Source organism: Coffea arabica, chromosome 11e (assembly GCF_036785885.1).
Source record: "Coffea arabica cultivar ET-39 chromosome 11e, Coffea Arabica ET-39 HiFi, whole genome shotgun sequence".
NCBI classification, from domain to species: Eukaryota; Viridiplantae; Streptophyta; class Magnoliopsida; order Gentianales; family Rubiaceae; genus Coffea; species Coffea arabica.
Window position 1 is genome coordinate 23496565 of NC_092331.1, and position 17808 is coordinate 23514372.

General features: G+C 37.5%; 2 long non-coding RNA genes across 2 annotated transcripts; both read left to right on the forward strand.

Moving 5' to 3' along the window:
• Positions 1-14317: 14317 nt before the first annotated feature.
• LOC140020952 (uncharacterized) lies at positions 14318-15050 on the forward strand. The gene is made up of 2 exons (XR_011824908.1): positions 14318-14411; positions 14730-15050. It is a non-coding gene; the product is annotated as an uncharacterized lncRNA (long non-coding RNA).
• Positions 15051-16361: 1311 nt separating this feature from the next.
• LOC140020998 (uncharacterized) lies at positions 16362-17254 on the forward strand. Its single transcript, XR_011824957.1, has 3 exons — positions 16362-16654; positions 16746-16820; positions 17195-17254. It is a non-coding gene; the product is annotated as an uncharacterized lncRNA (long non-coding RNA).
• Positions 17255-17808: the final 554 nt, after the last annotated feature.

Below are 17808 nucleotides of genomic sequence, written 5' to 3' on the forward strand. Positions count from 1 at the left end.
GCAGGCTTCCCGCGGATACCCTTGGGTTCGCCCTTGGGAGAAGTGGGGGTGTCACAAGTGGTATCAGAGTCGCTTCGCGTGGTCTCTGCGCGGGGTGAGTTTGGGCCAAGTGGTGTTATGGTCCTTATTATATGAATGAGTAAAGGTTTAGGTACTTTTCTAGAGCATAAGCTGTGAATCATGAATGTGATAGGTATAAACCCTTTATCTTGATACTTGAGGAAAATTAGATATATATATTGGGTAGGAATCTCGAATGTGGTGATTTACTCTTGGGACCGGCCGGCTCGATTTGTGAATTATCTTATTTCGAATTCTTGTACCCGAGTACTTAAGAGTTGAGGGCAATACTAAGGACTTGAGATCTCCATTTACGGGGAATAAGAACGGGCTAATGTTTTGTGAGAGCAAGTGCAAGAGGTCAAGGGACGTCTAGTTCGAGTAGTAAGAGAAGTGAGACATTGGACGGAAAATATTTTAGCCGTGTGTGGGACAATATCGGCCAAAGATAAGTGGAATGTAGTTGAGCTTAAGAGAGAGCGGTGAAGAAGATCGTGGTCAGAGGATCCTAGTGTTAGGGAACGGGAACTATCTAGTTCCAATTAATCTAGTGAAGCACTACTTGTGATCTTTTGTAGTAGGACGATGGGAGTAGAACTTAAGAGTTTGTGCCTTGGAGATGAATGTACTTTTGATAATCACCTGTTTACTTTTGTTTACTGACTTTGACTTGGTATGAACTTTACTTGACTATAACTTGTGTTATGATTTAATGAGCTCTAGTTTGTGTTTACTTGTATGGTGATATTGTTATTTGTGCAAGTGATTTCATTTTTCTTTAAAGTTGTTACTGGTATGTATGTGTAGTTCAATTATGGCTTAGTGTGAGGTTTATGCATATGCATATAGATTAGCTGTGAACATGGAAACTAGAGGACAACGAAAGGGACGTCACCCTAGACAACCCCGAAACCAAAGTGTAGATAATGGGTCTGATATTGATCAAAACGCTGAGCCAAGGGCTGGGGGAGGAGATGACCAGATGGATTAGTTTTAACTCGTATGACGGATGTACTAGAGCTTTTGGTTGCTCAACAGGGCCAAGGGATTGGACAAGGAAACCAACGTGGAAACCATGAGATAGGGGAGGATTGAGCTTTGGAGCGGTTTCAGAATTCTTCCCACCCAAATTTTCTGGAGGGCCTGACCTAGAAGTGGCTGAAAATTGGTTAGAGAATATAAGGAATATATTCAATGCCTTGGAAAAAAAATATTCAATGTCTTGGACTACACAGAAGAAAGACAAGTCACTTTTACTGTGTTTCAACTTGAGGGAGCAGCCCGAGCTTGGTGGAATGTTATAAGAAACAAGTGGGAAAGAGATCAAACTCCAAGGACTTGGATAAACTTTGTACGAGAATTTAATGAGAAATTTCTTCCTCCACTAGTCCAAGAAAAGAGAGAAGATGATTTTATAAAGCTTCGTCAAGGAACTTTGAGTGTGGCTGAGTACGAAACACAATTCACGAAATTATCTACATATGCTCCAGAATTGGTGGCTAAGGAACGGAAGAGAATAAGACGGTTTATCCAAGGATTAAGTTTAGAAATCCAAATGCCTTGCCGCAGCACAGATTGAAACATTTAGTGATGCTCTCGAGAAGGCACAAAGGGTGGAGAGCACAAAATCCCAACTGAGAGCCTTTCAAGCTAGGAAAAGAGATATATCCGATAGCAGACTAAGAGAGATTGGACCACCACCCAAAGTTAGAAAATGAGTGGATGGAGTAAAACTATCACTTCCTTCACCACTCATGATAAAGAAACCAGAAGGGACTATGTCAAGAGGAGCTCCAGTAGGACAGATACAATCAAGGGAAACTTCGCAGGCAAGTCAAGTCACAACGCCTCGTCTGACCTGTGGATATTGTGGAAGGATGAATCATACCGAAGAAAACTGCTGGGTGAAGGGATATGGGATATGTGAGGACCAACCATAAAGTGTATGGGATATGGGAGTACCAACCATAAAGTTCATGACTGCCCAAAGAGGTATCCACGAGAGACTACTATTCAACAAGGAAATAGAACTATCTCTCGACAAGTCAATGGAGGAGGAAATCGACTAGTGGCATCTGCAACAGCATATGAAATGGTCACAAAACAAGGTTCAGGGTTATCTGAGATTATGGAAGGTATGAATTTCGAGGACGAAATTCTTTTAAGGGGGGAAGGTTGTGAGGACTCGCAATTTTTCTTATTTTTTATTTTATTTTACTGACTTAATTAATTATTTACTCACCCGTTTTCTTCGAATAATTTATTTCAACCATGTTAAACTTATTTTTATGGAATAATGTCCCAATTATGTTTTTCAAACGTTTCGTTAGTAAATTTAATTTTTCTACGGCTCGTTTAGCGAGAAATAGCGAATAAACATTTTTCGAGATAAATTTGATCGGAGAATATATTAATCTTGGATACCTAAGGATGATTAAGAATAGACTAAGAAAAGTTAATTGAGCGATTAGATGTAAGTGAGTTTAAATTTAAGCTTATACCGCGCACGCGTCGAAAGTTTTCCGAAAGTAACGCTGGTACAAACTAATTGGAGATTTAGAGAATTAATATATGTGGGGACTCATGTTTTTATTTCTAAAATATTTATTTTTATAATTATTTACCCTAGTAGTAGTTAATTATATTATCGTTATAAGAATTTCTTTTCAATTTCGCTTTAACGCGCGTGAATTGGAAGTTCGCGCAAATCGAGCCGGAACAGCTAAGTGGAGATTTAAGAAACTTATACTAGACTACTAAGAGTGAATAATTATAGTGTTAAAGGAATTACAATTTGTGAGAACCCTCACTTTAAAACACAATTTTTCCTAAATTACTTGCCTTGCCCTAGGATTTAAATCACTTATTATATGCCCTTGCATTATATTCTACATGTGTTACAACAATTCCCTTATATTGCATTTCATTTCCTCTTACTTGAATTGTAACATTTCTTTGAGTTGGTTTTATTTTATTTCACCACACACACTTTGGCGAAGTGTTCTTTTATTAGTGGTAGGGATTTTATATTATAGTTTAGTGGTGTTAAACAGGTATTGGTGCATTTGGAAGGGTTGAAACATCATTAGTCAAAGATTAAGAGAAGATTGGACAAGAATTGGGCCATGTGGCAAAACCCTAGCCATGGATCTTGTTTGACCAAAGGATTACAAGGAATTTAAACCAAACTTGGCTCCATTTTTTTCTTGAGGTAGTCGGCCATCTTGAAGCTTCTCAAGGAAGAGAGAGAACTCCATTTTCCTTGCTTTCTAAACCTAGTTTGATCTTGAGAGAAAAATCAAAGGTGAAGGACTTAAGTTAGCGAGCAAACTACTTCCAACCTAGTGTGTGATTTTCAAGCTTGAAGCTCTTGGTTTGGTGGTTGTTTTGGGTGACTCAAGCTTCTTACAAGGAGAGGTATATAATCTTTAAATCTTGGTTTTATGGTGCTATATCATGTACTTTAAGTTTTCATGATAAACCACAAGTTGGTTGGATGAGATTTGTGTTTAATCTCCTTGAACTAAACAAGTGGTAGTAGGGTTAGTTAGTATCCCTACCATGTGTTTGATGAAATGTTTGAACTTTGTTCGTGGTGGTTTTTGAATTATTAACATGTTTTAGACCCCTTTTGATGCGGAGGTCGAGAGAGCTATCCAAGTGGAGCAAGTGAAGGTGCCATTGGGGCCTATGACACGAGCTCGCACGAAAAGATTGAATGAGACACTACAAACATTGGTTCGTGTGGCCCGAGAGTCGAGTGAAGAGCCAAAGGCCATCGAGGGCCTCAACGAAGCTAGGCTTGTTGTCCTAGTTTCGGCCATCACTGAAGATTAGAAGCCCATGATTCGGCTAAGGGGTCCATGGCCCATTATTCGTTTAGTAGAGTGTAATAAAGAGGTCCAACTAGCTTGTGGTTTGGACCTTAGTCGTTGTTAGTCCTTGGGTCAATGGGCTAGGCCATGTGGGCCACGTTAGTGAGTAGTTTGGCCCATTAGTCATAGTTAATTATCTTAGTGTTTATAAGTCAATTTCGGTTGTATTATGGAGTTTTTTGGATGATTAATAAAAAAATACTTGAGAGTTCTCTCAAAGTTTCATTGAAGCATCCTTGAATATCTTAGAATCATTTCGTAGGTATTCAATTTGACTTATCAATCAAAGACCGCGCTAGATTGTGGCGTCTTTTACCAATACCGAGGTTCGTTGACCACGTGATCAACGGGTTTAGGTGATTCTGCTGCATTCGTTGTCATCAACGTGAGTCCCTGCCTTCTAGATCCTAGCCTTTCTGTATGGGTTGCGTCACAAGGTTGGTGCCGTTCGTATTAGCCGGCATCAGAGCTAGTTGAAGGTATTACGTATATCCCTTTTCTTTCCTTTGTCGTTATTGTGTTCCTGTTTGGTGTCGTCTCTGTTCTTGTTTGGAGTCAAAAAAAAAATTTCTGTCCCAAGTGTCGCTAATCTGTCCAAACTTTGTCCGAATCTGTTTTCTTGTTTTTGTGTCGAAATTTCTATCTGTTGTTTCGTCAATCTGTCCAAGCCTTTTCGAATCTGTTTTGCCTTGTGTCTCGTGTATCATAATCTGTCCATTGTGTTCCTCTTCGGTTGTCTTGTTGTCGGATCTCTTCATCGTGCGTGTTGTTGTTTGAGTCGTGTGTGGCTGCCACACCTTGCTGTGAAGCCGCAAGCTTTAGGGATTTTAGGGTTCTTGAGTAAAAAAAAAAACAAGAAAATAAGCGGCTGCCATACCTTCCTCTTGATTGTCCGAATTAGGGTTTCTTATTTCTTGTGAGAGGTGAGTGAGGGCTGTCCGAAAATTGTCCTTGTTACCTTGTGCGACTTGTTGACCTGTTTTGTTAGGGGTTGTACACCATTATTTGGGGAGTTGTACCACAATCTTGACAATCTTGAAATTTTTGGAAACAACCCAAGTGTGTTTGGAATAATTTGGCAAGTGCGTGAAATCTGACTTGGTTTCCTTTTCGGCCATACAAAAAAAATTAGGTTCGGCCAACCAAGTTCAACAACCCTAGCCGCCGATTATGTTTTGCTTTTTGTTTCTAAAAAAAAAAAAACAGCAAGCAAAGAAATTGTTTCGGCCAAGAGAAGAAAGAACTTTCAAAATTTTTTATTGCCAATTACTCGAAACTTACATAGTGTGTCCGAAACTACAAAGCAAAAACAAAACAAAACAAAATCAAAACTTTTGGTCCACTACTTCTTGAAATTCTTGAACCTCTTGAGTCTTGGGAATTTGTTTCATCCTCCTAGAGTACATCTTCTTGTACTCTCTTGCGGTGGTAAAGGGTTTCCTTGGTTTTGGAGTGAATTTCTTGGGAACATCATGGGTAACCCGTTGGGGAGGAGCCTAAGGAGGGTTATTGGTGTCACCTTGTTGATCGTCCATGTGATACCCCAACTTTTATGATAATATTTTTTTTTTAGTCTCAACGAGGATATTACGGTTTCTTTATTTTATTTTTGTTTTAAAGACTAGAAACCCTACTTGTACTCAAAACCCTAGTTTTACTTGTGACTAACAAGTTTTTCTTAAATCCCTCATATTTTACTTAAAACCCTAATTTTAATCTTTGGAGTTGTAAAATCCCTCATATTTTTCTTAAAATCCCCTTTTATTTGTAATCCATTACCTTATAATAGCTATACTACTCATTTACATCCCCAATGGTTGAAATAAAGACTCGGAATTAAGAGTTTTCCTTTTTCATTCATCGTTAGGGTAAACTAAGGTTTTTATGTCTTTTCATAGTGTGAGTAATCGGTATGGAGTGTGTACTAAATTTGGTGATTAAGAGTGAATTTTAGATAAGAAATGTGTGTGATTAGAAGTAATAATAATAAGTTAGTGAATTATAAGTTAAAACCCTAGTACGTGCGAAATAAAGAAAATCAGGTTGAACCGATGTGTACCGTTCGTTACCGATTGAGTGCACCACTTGACCACTACTTTATTACCTTAATCTCCTTGTTATTAATTGAATAAAATCAGCTCTAAATATTTTCTCAATGCAGCCGAAATTGTGGACAAAAAAACAAGCAAGAAAAGAAAATTTTGACTTCCAATCAAAGTGTGACACTTGTCCAACTTTGACCCAAATCAATTCCTACCTTCTTATCTTTCTTGGAGCTCATTTCAGCCTTCATTTCTGCACCTTTCTGCCATGAGTTGAAGAGAGAAAAGAGAGGAAGGAAAGCTAGCAACCTCACCTTGAATCCATCTTAGTTTGAGTGAAAATCCAAAATCCAAACCGATTAAACATTAATTTTAGTGCTTAGATAGTTGTGTGTGGTAAAAGTTTGGGAAGAAAGTGTTTGGTTTCACACCTGCAAGGAGTTTCTAGAAGGTACCATGGCTGTCTTTCTTATTTCTCTTCCTTAATCATGTTTAAATTTGGATAGAAACTCCTATTCTTGGCTAATGAAGGTTATTTAAGTAGTTTTGATTGATATGGTGGATGTTTAGCTAGGATTCACATTTTTAGCCTTGATTATGGTTATTTATCTAGTAATGGATGTTATAGAGTTAGTAATTGTTGGTTTTGATGATTGAATGTGTGATACCCCGAATGTTAGGAAATTGTTTCGTTTTGGTTTTGATTTAAAACCCTTAAATTTGTTTTGTTTAAAGACTAGAAACCCTAAATTCTAAAAAAAAAAAGAAAAAAAACCCTAGTTACTTGTGACTAATTGGTTTTCTTAAATCTCTCATGTTTTAATCGAAACCCTACTTTAATGGAATTGTAAAATCCCGCACATTTTCTTAAAAATTCCTTTTCCTTCGAAATTATTACTTTATAATAGCCTTACTACCCAATCACCCTACAATAAGTGCAAATGAATATAGAAGTAAGGGTTTTTCCTTTTCGTTTTCAAGTGAGCGCGAATTAGGGTTTTACGCCTATCCGTGGTGTGACTATCCGGTACGAAGTGTGGATCAAATTTGGTGATTATGAGTGAGTTTTAGATGATATTAAGTGTGTGAATAGAGGTGATAATAATAAGTTGAACCCCTTTTGCTGTGTGCTGTTGGGATAAGTACTTTGTTGTGTACCTTTTTAGAGATACCATCTATTGAGAGATTGGATATCTCAGGGCTTGTTTCCAACCCGGTTCCAAGGGTAGACGAACTATTCGAGCCAGCCGGGGCTTGGTCGAAGGTAGTTCCATGCTAACCTTGGGATTTCGTTCTTTGTTAAAGCTTTGATAAAAGCTAAGTGATTTTGTTTCGCTCGAGCTGCTGTGTGCTGTTGACTGGCCAGCGGGGGTTGATAAGGTGAACGGGGAAAGTAAGTAGAGTCTACGGACCATGGGTACTTTGGTTGACGGAGTGTTAACAGGCGTTCAAGCTCGGGGAATTGATCTGGCTTTGTAGCCACCCGTATCCTCCCATTGTAATGTTACTTTTCTGTTATTGATGTGAAATATCCTGATTTACTTGTTTATTTGGATGTGAGTTTACATTTTACCCCCTGATTATTCACTAAGCATATAGCTTACCCCGTTCCATTTGTTTTCCTTAGCAGGGGGCCGACACGGGGATCGCTCGGGAAGGTGTTTAGACTTTCGGCTCTAGAATAGTTGATTTGTACTTGTTATAAGTTGACTAGTAAGATGTATATAGTTGTCGTGGTGGTTGTCGTTATCAACTTTTCTAGGGTTTGCTTTCTGGTACTCGTGGTATGTATGACTTGATGTATTAGTTTATGCAACTTTTGCAGCTGTAATGGAGTAACTAGAACTTTCTTTTAGCGTGCAATCTATTTTCTCATTTTAAGTATTGAGTCCTGGCGCGAGCTAGGCAGGCGTCTCGCCGATACCCTCGGGTTCGCCCTTGGGAGAAGTGGGGGCATCACAGAATGCTTATTAGATATGAAATTCTAGAGGAAAAGTTCAAATTCCAGAAATTGAAACTAACCTGTTTAGCTTCTGACCTGTTTAATTCGTCCATGTTAGAGGTCGAGTCAGGCTTAGGTCAAAACATGAAAGTTGTAGGAAATGGTGTTATATATTGCCTGTAAAATTTCAGCTCAACTGGAGCACTGTATCATGTAAAATAACCAAAATACCCTTGACTGCCAAATGTACAGTGTTGCGGACAGTTTTTGTTTTCCTCTGAGATGTCACATTTTGACATTAAAAATGGACGAATTGGCTATTGATGTCTTCATATTATTTGTAGTTCTCTGTCTTAGCTTCGAAATAGTACAAAGTGTACACCAATCCAAGAAACGTAGCTTCAGTTGTGACCGAAACACCAAGAGATGTCAAATCTGCCATTTAGCTATTTGCCTTTAAACTTGATTTCCGGTTGCCTTGTTAAGACTTGTGTTGTAATTGGATTATTTTGAGCCTAGTTGAAGGGCTATTGTGGTAACATTGCCTATGCGTGACATTGGAGCTGATTTGCAGAAAATAATGAAGCCATAAATGGCTGAAAAATAGGTAAACACAAGGGGCATGCCACCCAAATTTTCACTAGAGGTATAAACTAGCCTTTGGAGCTCTGGTTCTGTAATCTACAAATTTGACCTGGATCCACTGAAAAATGGGTTGAGTTGTCTTCATGAAAGTTGTAACCCTTTGTCTTAGCTTCAAGACGCTACTTAGTACACCTTGATCCAATAACCACAGCTCTGGTTATGGTCAAAACCGTGCAACCTATTTTCATACCATTTTCATTTCCGCGCACGCGCATATGCATTTCTTGGCCGTTTTTGCCGTTTTGGCCAATTTTGCCATTTTGGCCGTTTTAGTTCTTATTTTCATTTGTGATGGTTGTTTGACTGATGGTTGAGTATAATCTTCTGTCACAGGCAGTGACGAATCGGACGGAGTCGGTGGACCAGTATAAAATACCTTGATTTGCGTGCTAACTATTTTGAGTGAGTAATTGGGTTTATTTATGTGATAAATTGTCAAAGTGCCTTGTATATGTTAAATGGGAACTTAGGCGAGGGTGTACTTTATCTCACTCGACCTAACCCCATTCTCTGTTCATGACTCAATATGTGAGTATACATGCCTTATGTTGAGTATCACCCTTTTGTTGTGTGCTGTTGGGGTGATTAAATGACATGAGTACTTTGTTGAGAGATATCATCTAGTGAGAGATTGGATATGCAGGGCTTGGTTCCAACCCGGTTCCAAGCGTAGACGGACTATTCAAGCCAGCCAGGGCTTGGTCGAAGTTAGTTCCATGCTAACCTTGGAATTTCGTTCTTTGTTAAAGCTTTGATTAAAGCTAAGTGATTTTGTTTTGCTCGAGCTGCTGTGTGCTGTTGACTGGCCAACGGGGGTTGATAAAGTGAACGGGGAAAGTTAAGCGGAATCTATGAACTATGAGTATTTTGGTTAATGGAGTGTCAACAGGTGGTCAAGCTCGGAGAATTGAACTGGCTTTGAAGCCACCCGTATCCTACCATTGTGATGTTAAATTTCTGTCTATTGATGTGAAATATCTTGGTTTACATGGTTAGTTGGATGTGATTTTACATTTTTACCTCGATTATTCACTAAGCATATAACTTACCGCATTCCATTTGTTTTCCTTAGCAGAGGCCGACGCGGGGAAAGCTCGGGAAGGTGTATATGTGAGGACCCGTAAATTTTCCTTATTTTTATATTATTTTATTTTATTTTCTCGTATGCATTTTCTTCATCATACCTTATTATATTGATTTTTCCAGACATTTTATAAGTTAATAGAGTTTTTAAAATATTTTTCTGATATAAGTTAGTTCATATTAAGTTTGGAGTGTATAGTGGACGTGGGACCCGCTAGTGCGTTAAGTGAGAGAAATTTGGTCAATTAGGTTAAGTTTTGTATACAGGGATTAATTTACTAGGTGTTAAGACATAATTAGAGGTTACTTAGTTGGATTAATCTTGGAGAGACAAAAGAATATGTTTTAACTCAAAAGGTGCTAAGTGTCGCGACGTGGTTGGTTCTTGGATTTTGACCACTATTCACTAACTTTGCTAAAACCCAAAATTGGCCAACAATCATCTTCATTCTTTGAACATCTTGGCCGAGCTTCACAAGAAAAAAAAAGAAAGAAAGCCTTCACTTATTCCTTCCATTCCTTGCTTTGATCTTGGAAACCAACCGTTAAAACTTTGATTTGCTCCATAAAAACCTTTCTCTTGGTAGGATTAAGGAGAGTGGTGGAGTGGTTTGAGAAGAAAAGGTGTTAAGTTGCAATCTTTCTTGAGTTGTAAAGTGAGTTACTAAGACCTTCTTCCTTTGTCCTTAATAATGTTAAATTAGTGGCTAAATATGTTGCTTTGTGGTATGTTTTATGGTTAAAGGTAGAGTTTTGATGGATTTTTGATTTGTTAGTAATTTTTATGTTTTAATATAGTAATTATTGTTTAGTCATGGATTGATGGTTTGTTATAGTTTAAAATGGAGTTGTTATACGTTGGATATGATTGGTTGTGGAAAATTTCTGGTTTGGTGTGAAAATTCCAGATTAGGGTTTCAACTAACCCCTGTTCTGTCCTGTTCTTTTCTGCTAGGTTAGAGGCCGAATTAGGCTTAGCACAAAACATGAGTTGTAGGAAATGATGTTTTATAGCTGCCTGTAAAATTTCAGCTCGATCGGAGCATCGTAGCATGTGAAATGACTGAAATACCCTTGACTACCCATAAGACAGTTTTCTATCTTCATGGGGATTTCAATTTTTGACTCTAAAAATGCATGTTTAGCTTTGGAGATCTTCATAAAAAATGTAGGTATATGTCTTGGCTTCGAAACGCCATAAGATACACCTCAATCGGACTTCGGTAGCCTGAGTTATTGTCGTTTAATCATAGTGCGGTTAACTAGTCTGATTGTGAGATGCTGGTTCTCTAATTTGACATTTCAACCAAGATACACTATGAACTGGACTAAGTGGTCTGCATCAAAGTTGTAGGCCTTTATCTTAGCTTCGAAACGGTATAAATTACACCCCAATCCGATAAGCATAACTTCAGTTGTGTCTGTTCTGCTAAGAGACGTCAAACCTGCTATTTAGCTTTGTCCTTAAAATTTGATTTCTAGTTGCATTCCTAGATTTGCTTTGTATTTGGATGAATTTGAGCCTAGTTGAAGGGCTATTGTATTGAGATTTCTTATGTGTTGAATTGGACTGACTTAAGGAAAAATAATGAAGCCATAAATGGCTGGAAAATAGGTAAATACAGAAGGCATGCGGCCCAAAATTTTAGGGCTACGCAATTCCTTCACAAGTTGAGTTGATCTTGGTAAAAATGAAGGGGTTTTGGGAGTTGTTTGTAACCCTAAGACCAAATGTTATTTTTTTAACTCAAATGTCATATTTTTATTCTTCTGTACTAGTACTTAACCTGGAAAGGCATACGACATGTAGTCGAGCCTCATTTATGCATTTCATTTACTGGGTTTGTGGATGTGCGAACTATAATTGTTTTATCTTGATTATTTTAGGGTTTCGTGGCTAAAAACTTTCGAAGAACTAGAACCGATGAGTGTACCACTCCCCTCATTTGTTGCTTAACTTGATTTTTGCACTTGCAATCTGTGATCTGAATGACTGTATTATCTGTTTATTCTGTTTGAGACGAGAGTGTACTTTATCACACTCGTTCTCTTGTCTGTCTGTATGCTTATTTACTGTCTGTCTGTATGCCTATTTACTGTGTATAATCTGTTTTCTGTATCTGAGTTGGTTCGGACATCGTTTGGAGGTTGGTATCCAACGACCTTTCTGTGACCTTTGAGCTCAACACCTGTGGCTAGTTACTCGAGTTGGGCTGGCAAGGGCCTGGTCGATTAGATAACGAACCACGGTAGTCTGTTCTGGGAATCTTTGGGTATTGAGACTCTTGATTTCGGTATACTCGAGTATTACCATTACTGTTCCTGTTCGGCGTTCGGGCTCGGTAGGGGTATGTTTGGTGGACGGAAAATTGGTGTAAAGTGGGGTCTACGGACATGTTGGCTCTATTTACGTTGACGGAGAGTCATAGGGTTCGGATCAAGTACTGCAAATGGAAATCTGGCTCCTAAGAGCCACTTGTATCCTTTCCCTTTGAATCACCGTGTCTAACTACTTTCCTTTATATCTGGTATATGTATCTGATTGGTTAAACGTGAAAGGTCATGATTTTACCCCTATATGTTTGGTACCTCATTGAGCGCAAGTTCACCCCTTTCTGTTACCTTTGTTTTCCTTACAGGGGACAAACTTGGAAATCACGGTTTTGGAAGAAAAGGGTCATGCTAGTATATATGCCATGTTGTTAAGCTCTTTTGAAAACGAAGCCCTAATTGTATTTTGTGTAGTATGAATACCTCGGATTGGACTGTATGTTAATTTGTTCAAGACTCCAATGTAAATATATGTAGTTTCCGATTATTCGTTTTGTTTGGATCCTATTGCGCGTACTATGTTGGGTTTGTGTGAATCGACTCCGTAGTCTTGGCAAGAGCTGGGCAGGCGGTCCGCCGAACCCTTTGGTTCGCCTTAGGGTGAGGTGGGGCTGTCACAGGTGGTATCAGAGCTGTTTCGCGTGGTCTCTGCGCAGAGTGAGCTTGGGCCAAGTGGTGTTATGGTCCTACTTTGTGAATGTGTGTAAAGGATTACGTGTTTTCTTGGGTATAAGTTATGAACCGTGCATGTTATAAGTGTAAAAATCTCTATCATGGAACTTGAGGAAGATAGATACACTACAAGAAATTTGGTCATTAGTGACAACATTTCTCAGTGATGAAAAAAAGTCGTCACAGAATGGGGTCCTTTAACCACAATACGGCAAGTTGTCACAATTGAGTCAAGGAAGCCAACACATCAATGACGACCTTGCATTGTTGTCACAATTCGATTCCTGCCAAGAGTCACGGAGAGAGCGGGAACTGTAATAGTGACAACTTTCTAAAAGTCGTCAGTATTAATAGCACTTTCTTTGACAACTTTGCTCTTGTTGTCACTGATAACATTATATAGCCGTTAGTGACAACCTAGTCTTATCACTGTTTGATTTAAAATATTTATTGCTTTTTGCAACTATTATTCCTAATTTTTTGTAATCATTATGTGTTCTCTAATGATTTTTAATTGTTGTATACTTATGAGCCTCCTTATTAGTTTAATTTTCTTGTATATGTAATAACTTCATTAGAATAAAAAATAATTAAAAAATAAAAAATTCATTAGTGTAAATAAACTTGTGACTACTTAACTTAGAATGATTATTAGTTAATTTGATATGAATATAAATAAGAGTTTTCAAATTGAACCGGTTATCGAAGTGGATAAATCCTAAACTCCTTAGTTAATTAACTAATACACTTTATGTATTAGTTGAATTGTGCATTTTTTTTTCTTATTTGAAGATAATGGATTAATAGTGAAGTTTTATAAATAGTAGTTATAATTGATATAAAGTTTTAGCACCTATAAGAACTAGTTAAATTTTATTAAAATGCTTTTCCATTTATATGAATTTAAAAAATTTTGCCACTCATACTAGAATTTTTAATCATACTAAAATTTTTAAAATTGTGACACAAAAATAATGAATAAAAATGAAATCTATATTTCAAATACAATTATAAAAGACAAAATTGCACCAATTTTTCTTGTGTAAAAAGGGGGGAATTATGATGTCCAAATCTAGTTAAAATTCAAGACAAAAACAAAGTGGCACAATTTTAAAATTCAAGGCAAAAAAAGAGGCGCAAATTTGTCCAAGTCTCTTGTACTATGTAGATGCAAAACAATAACTTTTCTAAGTGTTGAACTCTCTCTCAGACTCTCACAAATCACCTCACTTTTACTCAGCCCGTCAGCCCACACTCACCTCTACATCCACGGCTCCACCTCCACTTCCACTTCCATTTTCACCTCCACCTCCACCTCTACCACACTCTCGATCTCTTCGACAATTGAAGACCAGTGAAGTACCGTGGCTCTTGGGCATTGAAGACCAAGTATTCTCCAAGTCTCTGCGGGCCGATGTTGAGTCAGATCTTAGTGGCTTAGTGAAAAAACGAGACCTGTAGCACCCGGCATCTTCCTCCGATAGGAGAATGAGTCTAAAGGATTACTCTTCCCAAGTCATCGCGGGCAGGAGACTTTGTTGAGCCCTAATCAGTACACGCTTTTATTTAAGTCAATGTCCTGGGAACAGAAGACCTGTGAATGTCACTGAACGGAAAGTCTTGGGGCAGTAATCAGGGACTCAACAAACCCAAGAACCAAATCAGCTAAGCTAAGGCCTAAGGCCAGTTGCCTTCCCTGGACTGATTGGCTCCGGTCAAAAGACGATTTTGTTGAATGAGATTCGGACTCTTTATCCAAAGGTTAGTTCTTTCCCTCTCTCCTTTGTCTCTAAGATAGTTTGCAAATATTTTGGCCCTACGCTTGTTTTTTTTTATTTTCTGAAAATTTCTACCTGCATTCTTGTTGAACCTGCATTGAGGGTGTAATTTTATGGTTATTTATATGATTAAACTTTTCATCCCCTGAAATTTTATTGCCCTAAATCTTAACTTAGGGAAAAAATTAGGGAAAATTTTTTGCCTAGTTATCGTGAATTCCCTAGATTAATTGTATCCTCTACTTTTTGGCCCACTTGGGAAGGACTTGCTGCTTCTCAACGATTTTTTGTACAAAATCAGCTACGGCTGGACTTGGTAGGGGGAGAATGAGTGAAACTGATTCAGAAGCCTTCCAAGCAGCAGTCTTTTCAAGGATTGGTGATCTGGTCAAATTAGACAGGTAATTTTGTGCAAACTCTGATGGTAATTTCTCAGTTACACTCTCACCCAGAGAGCCTTTTTCTTTATTTGAATACACTTGTTGAAGTTCACACAACTGGAAATCTCAAATTTTCTTGCTTAAGAAAATATGGTAGTTTACATTTTTTGAGTGGAAGGATGGAAAAGCATTAGTCAGATAGAATTAAGACGTTCCTTGAAGAATTGAATGATTTCCCAAAATTGCTCCGCAGTAAGCCAATTCAACTGATAGATGAAGTGACAGAACACTATCTTGAGGTGAGTATATCTTCAACTGTGGATGAAGTTCTTGAAAGGAGGGATGTATTATTAATCATGCGCGTGGCAAGCTGCTGTGATATATGCTCAATGGACTTGTATGTTTATTGTTGTGCCGGTGAACAAGCAAGCTCTGGTTTATCATGTTAACAACTTCTAATTTATTTTTCTCCCTTTAAAAGTTTATGGCTTAGTTAATCTTGTATATCTATGGTTTAGTTAGAGTTGTCACTATGTCATTTTGTCAAGCTGTAGAGTAGAGAACTGTTTACGCCTCTGTCAGGAATATGGAATTGTAGATGCAGCTTCCTTCTTGCTGGAAAGGGTTGGTGATGTTGGAAGTGCTCTTATGCTTATTCTTTCTGGCCTCAATGAAAAATTTATTGTGCTTGAAGCTTCTATTATCAGTTTAGTTTTTTAGTTATTATTCTAAAAACTAGAACAATTAAAAGGGTTGAGTTAAGCAGTTGGTATGGTTTTTAGTTAGGTTGTGGGCTGAAATGAAACCAGACCATGACTCCGTTTGTTGAATGGTCTGGGGTAATATTGGTACAGGTCATAAGTAACACAACCATACATAGAGGCATGCACCTGTTTCTATATCAACTCCTTAACTCTCTCTCTCTCTCTCTCACACACACACACACACACACACAGAGACACACACAGACACTAGAGTATATTGTCCATCACAGTCTTTTCGGAGTTTCTGTAGCATATTTTGTATTTACTGGGAAGGGGCAGCTTTATATATTCATGGTCCTCATATCAGAAATGACTACCCCAGAAATCAACATGAGATGGCATCTTGATATTTCTGGATTGAAGAGGTCCAATGCCTACCTAATTAACGGTCTCTTTATTTTTTTTGGTTGGCTGATGGCAAGGATTTTGTTGTTTGTTTACATGTTTCACCATGTTTACATTCATTATAGTCAGGTCATCCAGATGCATTCAGTTGGTTATTTTCTAGTATTTGTTGTGCCTTGCGCTCTTTCTATCATGAATTTGATGTGGTTTGGTAAAATTATTAAGGGGCTCATAAAAATGTTAGCAAAGAAGCAGTAAGGAACAGTAATGCTCTGATTTCTTCTATTACCACAGTCAAATTTTTCCCTTGCGTTCCTACTTGTACAAACCTATAGGAGAATGCCCACAAAAAATAGGGAAAGATTAGTTCAACTTTTGTATGTGATCTGTGCAATTCAACTTTGGTTACTTAAGTACGGTGAAGTAGTTTATACACATGTTATGCCATTGTGGATGGGTAATTCCTGTGCTTTTTGGTTCAAATTATCATCTATGTTCTTACCTTAATTATCTTTTATTTCTCCATGCAATTCAGTTTTGGTTACTTAAGTATGGCAAAGTAGTTTATACTTAGGAGTAGTTTGTGATTTGAAGTGTAATTTGAAATGGTTTTCAGAGTATTCTACCTTAGGGCATAAAATAAGATATGGTGAAGAGGACAGGGTGCTTGTTTTTCTTTCTTGAAAAATAAATGTACCTGATAAATCAATAGCCTATCTGATGCCACTGGCTATGAGGTAATTTTTTTTCTCAACAAACATATTATTTTTCATAGTTATGTTCAGCTTATTATTTACTTGAATTGATGACGAATATTTACTTTGTTAGATCTGAAGCAATACTGAATTCTTGAAGCTAGGAGGGAGTGTTAAAGATAGAGTGGCAATGAAGATTATCGAATAGGTGACTTAATTGTTTTCTTTAATTTGCTGCTTTTAAAGTTCTCTTATTTGACTTTGAAAGTTTTGAACTTTGGATCTTTCATTATAGAAATTTGTGCTCTCTAAGCTTAGCATATGTTGTTCTGAAATATTTAAGTGATTTGAGTTTTTGTACGATATGATGGTGTTATTGAGGTAATGTGTTTGAGCACAAGCTAGGATAGTGATGAGTTCTGACCTTGGATGGTAGCTATTAAGTCTTGCAATTTACAATATTTACTGCTTTAACAAGCATTTACATGGCAATTCCAATGCTTTTCAGTAGCTTTTAGTTGTTTTTGTGATTGGAGTAATTTGGGTATATGGATTTTGATAATGTTAATATTGTTTATGCAGTACCACTCCATGTATTCATCCTCTAGTGGTTTGGAGAAATGGGTTGTAAAGATTGAGCAACCCATAGACATCTTTCTCACGATACCCATTGCATCAGTTTCTCTTTTATAAATGAGGTACACATTGCCTCAGTTTCTCCTATATGAATGGATAGCTCGACACCTTGTATCGTGATTGATATTACTTTGGTTATCATACTTGACACGTTGTATCCTCTGCTATTCATTACTTTGGATTGTTTTGGTTTAGTTCAGTTTAGTTTATTTGAATGTTTAGCTAAGCAAGCGAATCAAAGTTGCTTTTCCTTTAGTGTTGTGCTTGTAGTCTTATCAATTGGTTATATTGTTCATAGCAGTACTTATAGCAGTGCTTGTTGCATTATCAACTTGTTATATTATTCCTTTGAAGCTGAAGTTTAATAGCAGTACTTATTTCTTGAGCTGATTTTGAATGTACAGCTTTAATTATTGAGGTTCTTATTGGATTGCATATTTTAGCAAAACAACCTAAGTATTGTTACTTCTCCTTCAGTGTTGTAATCCTCCCCTTATCTACTTGTTTTACTACTTTGTTACAGATAAATGCTATTTAAACAAAATTTTGGGAGCTATCTA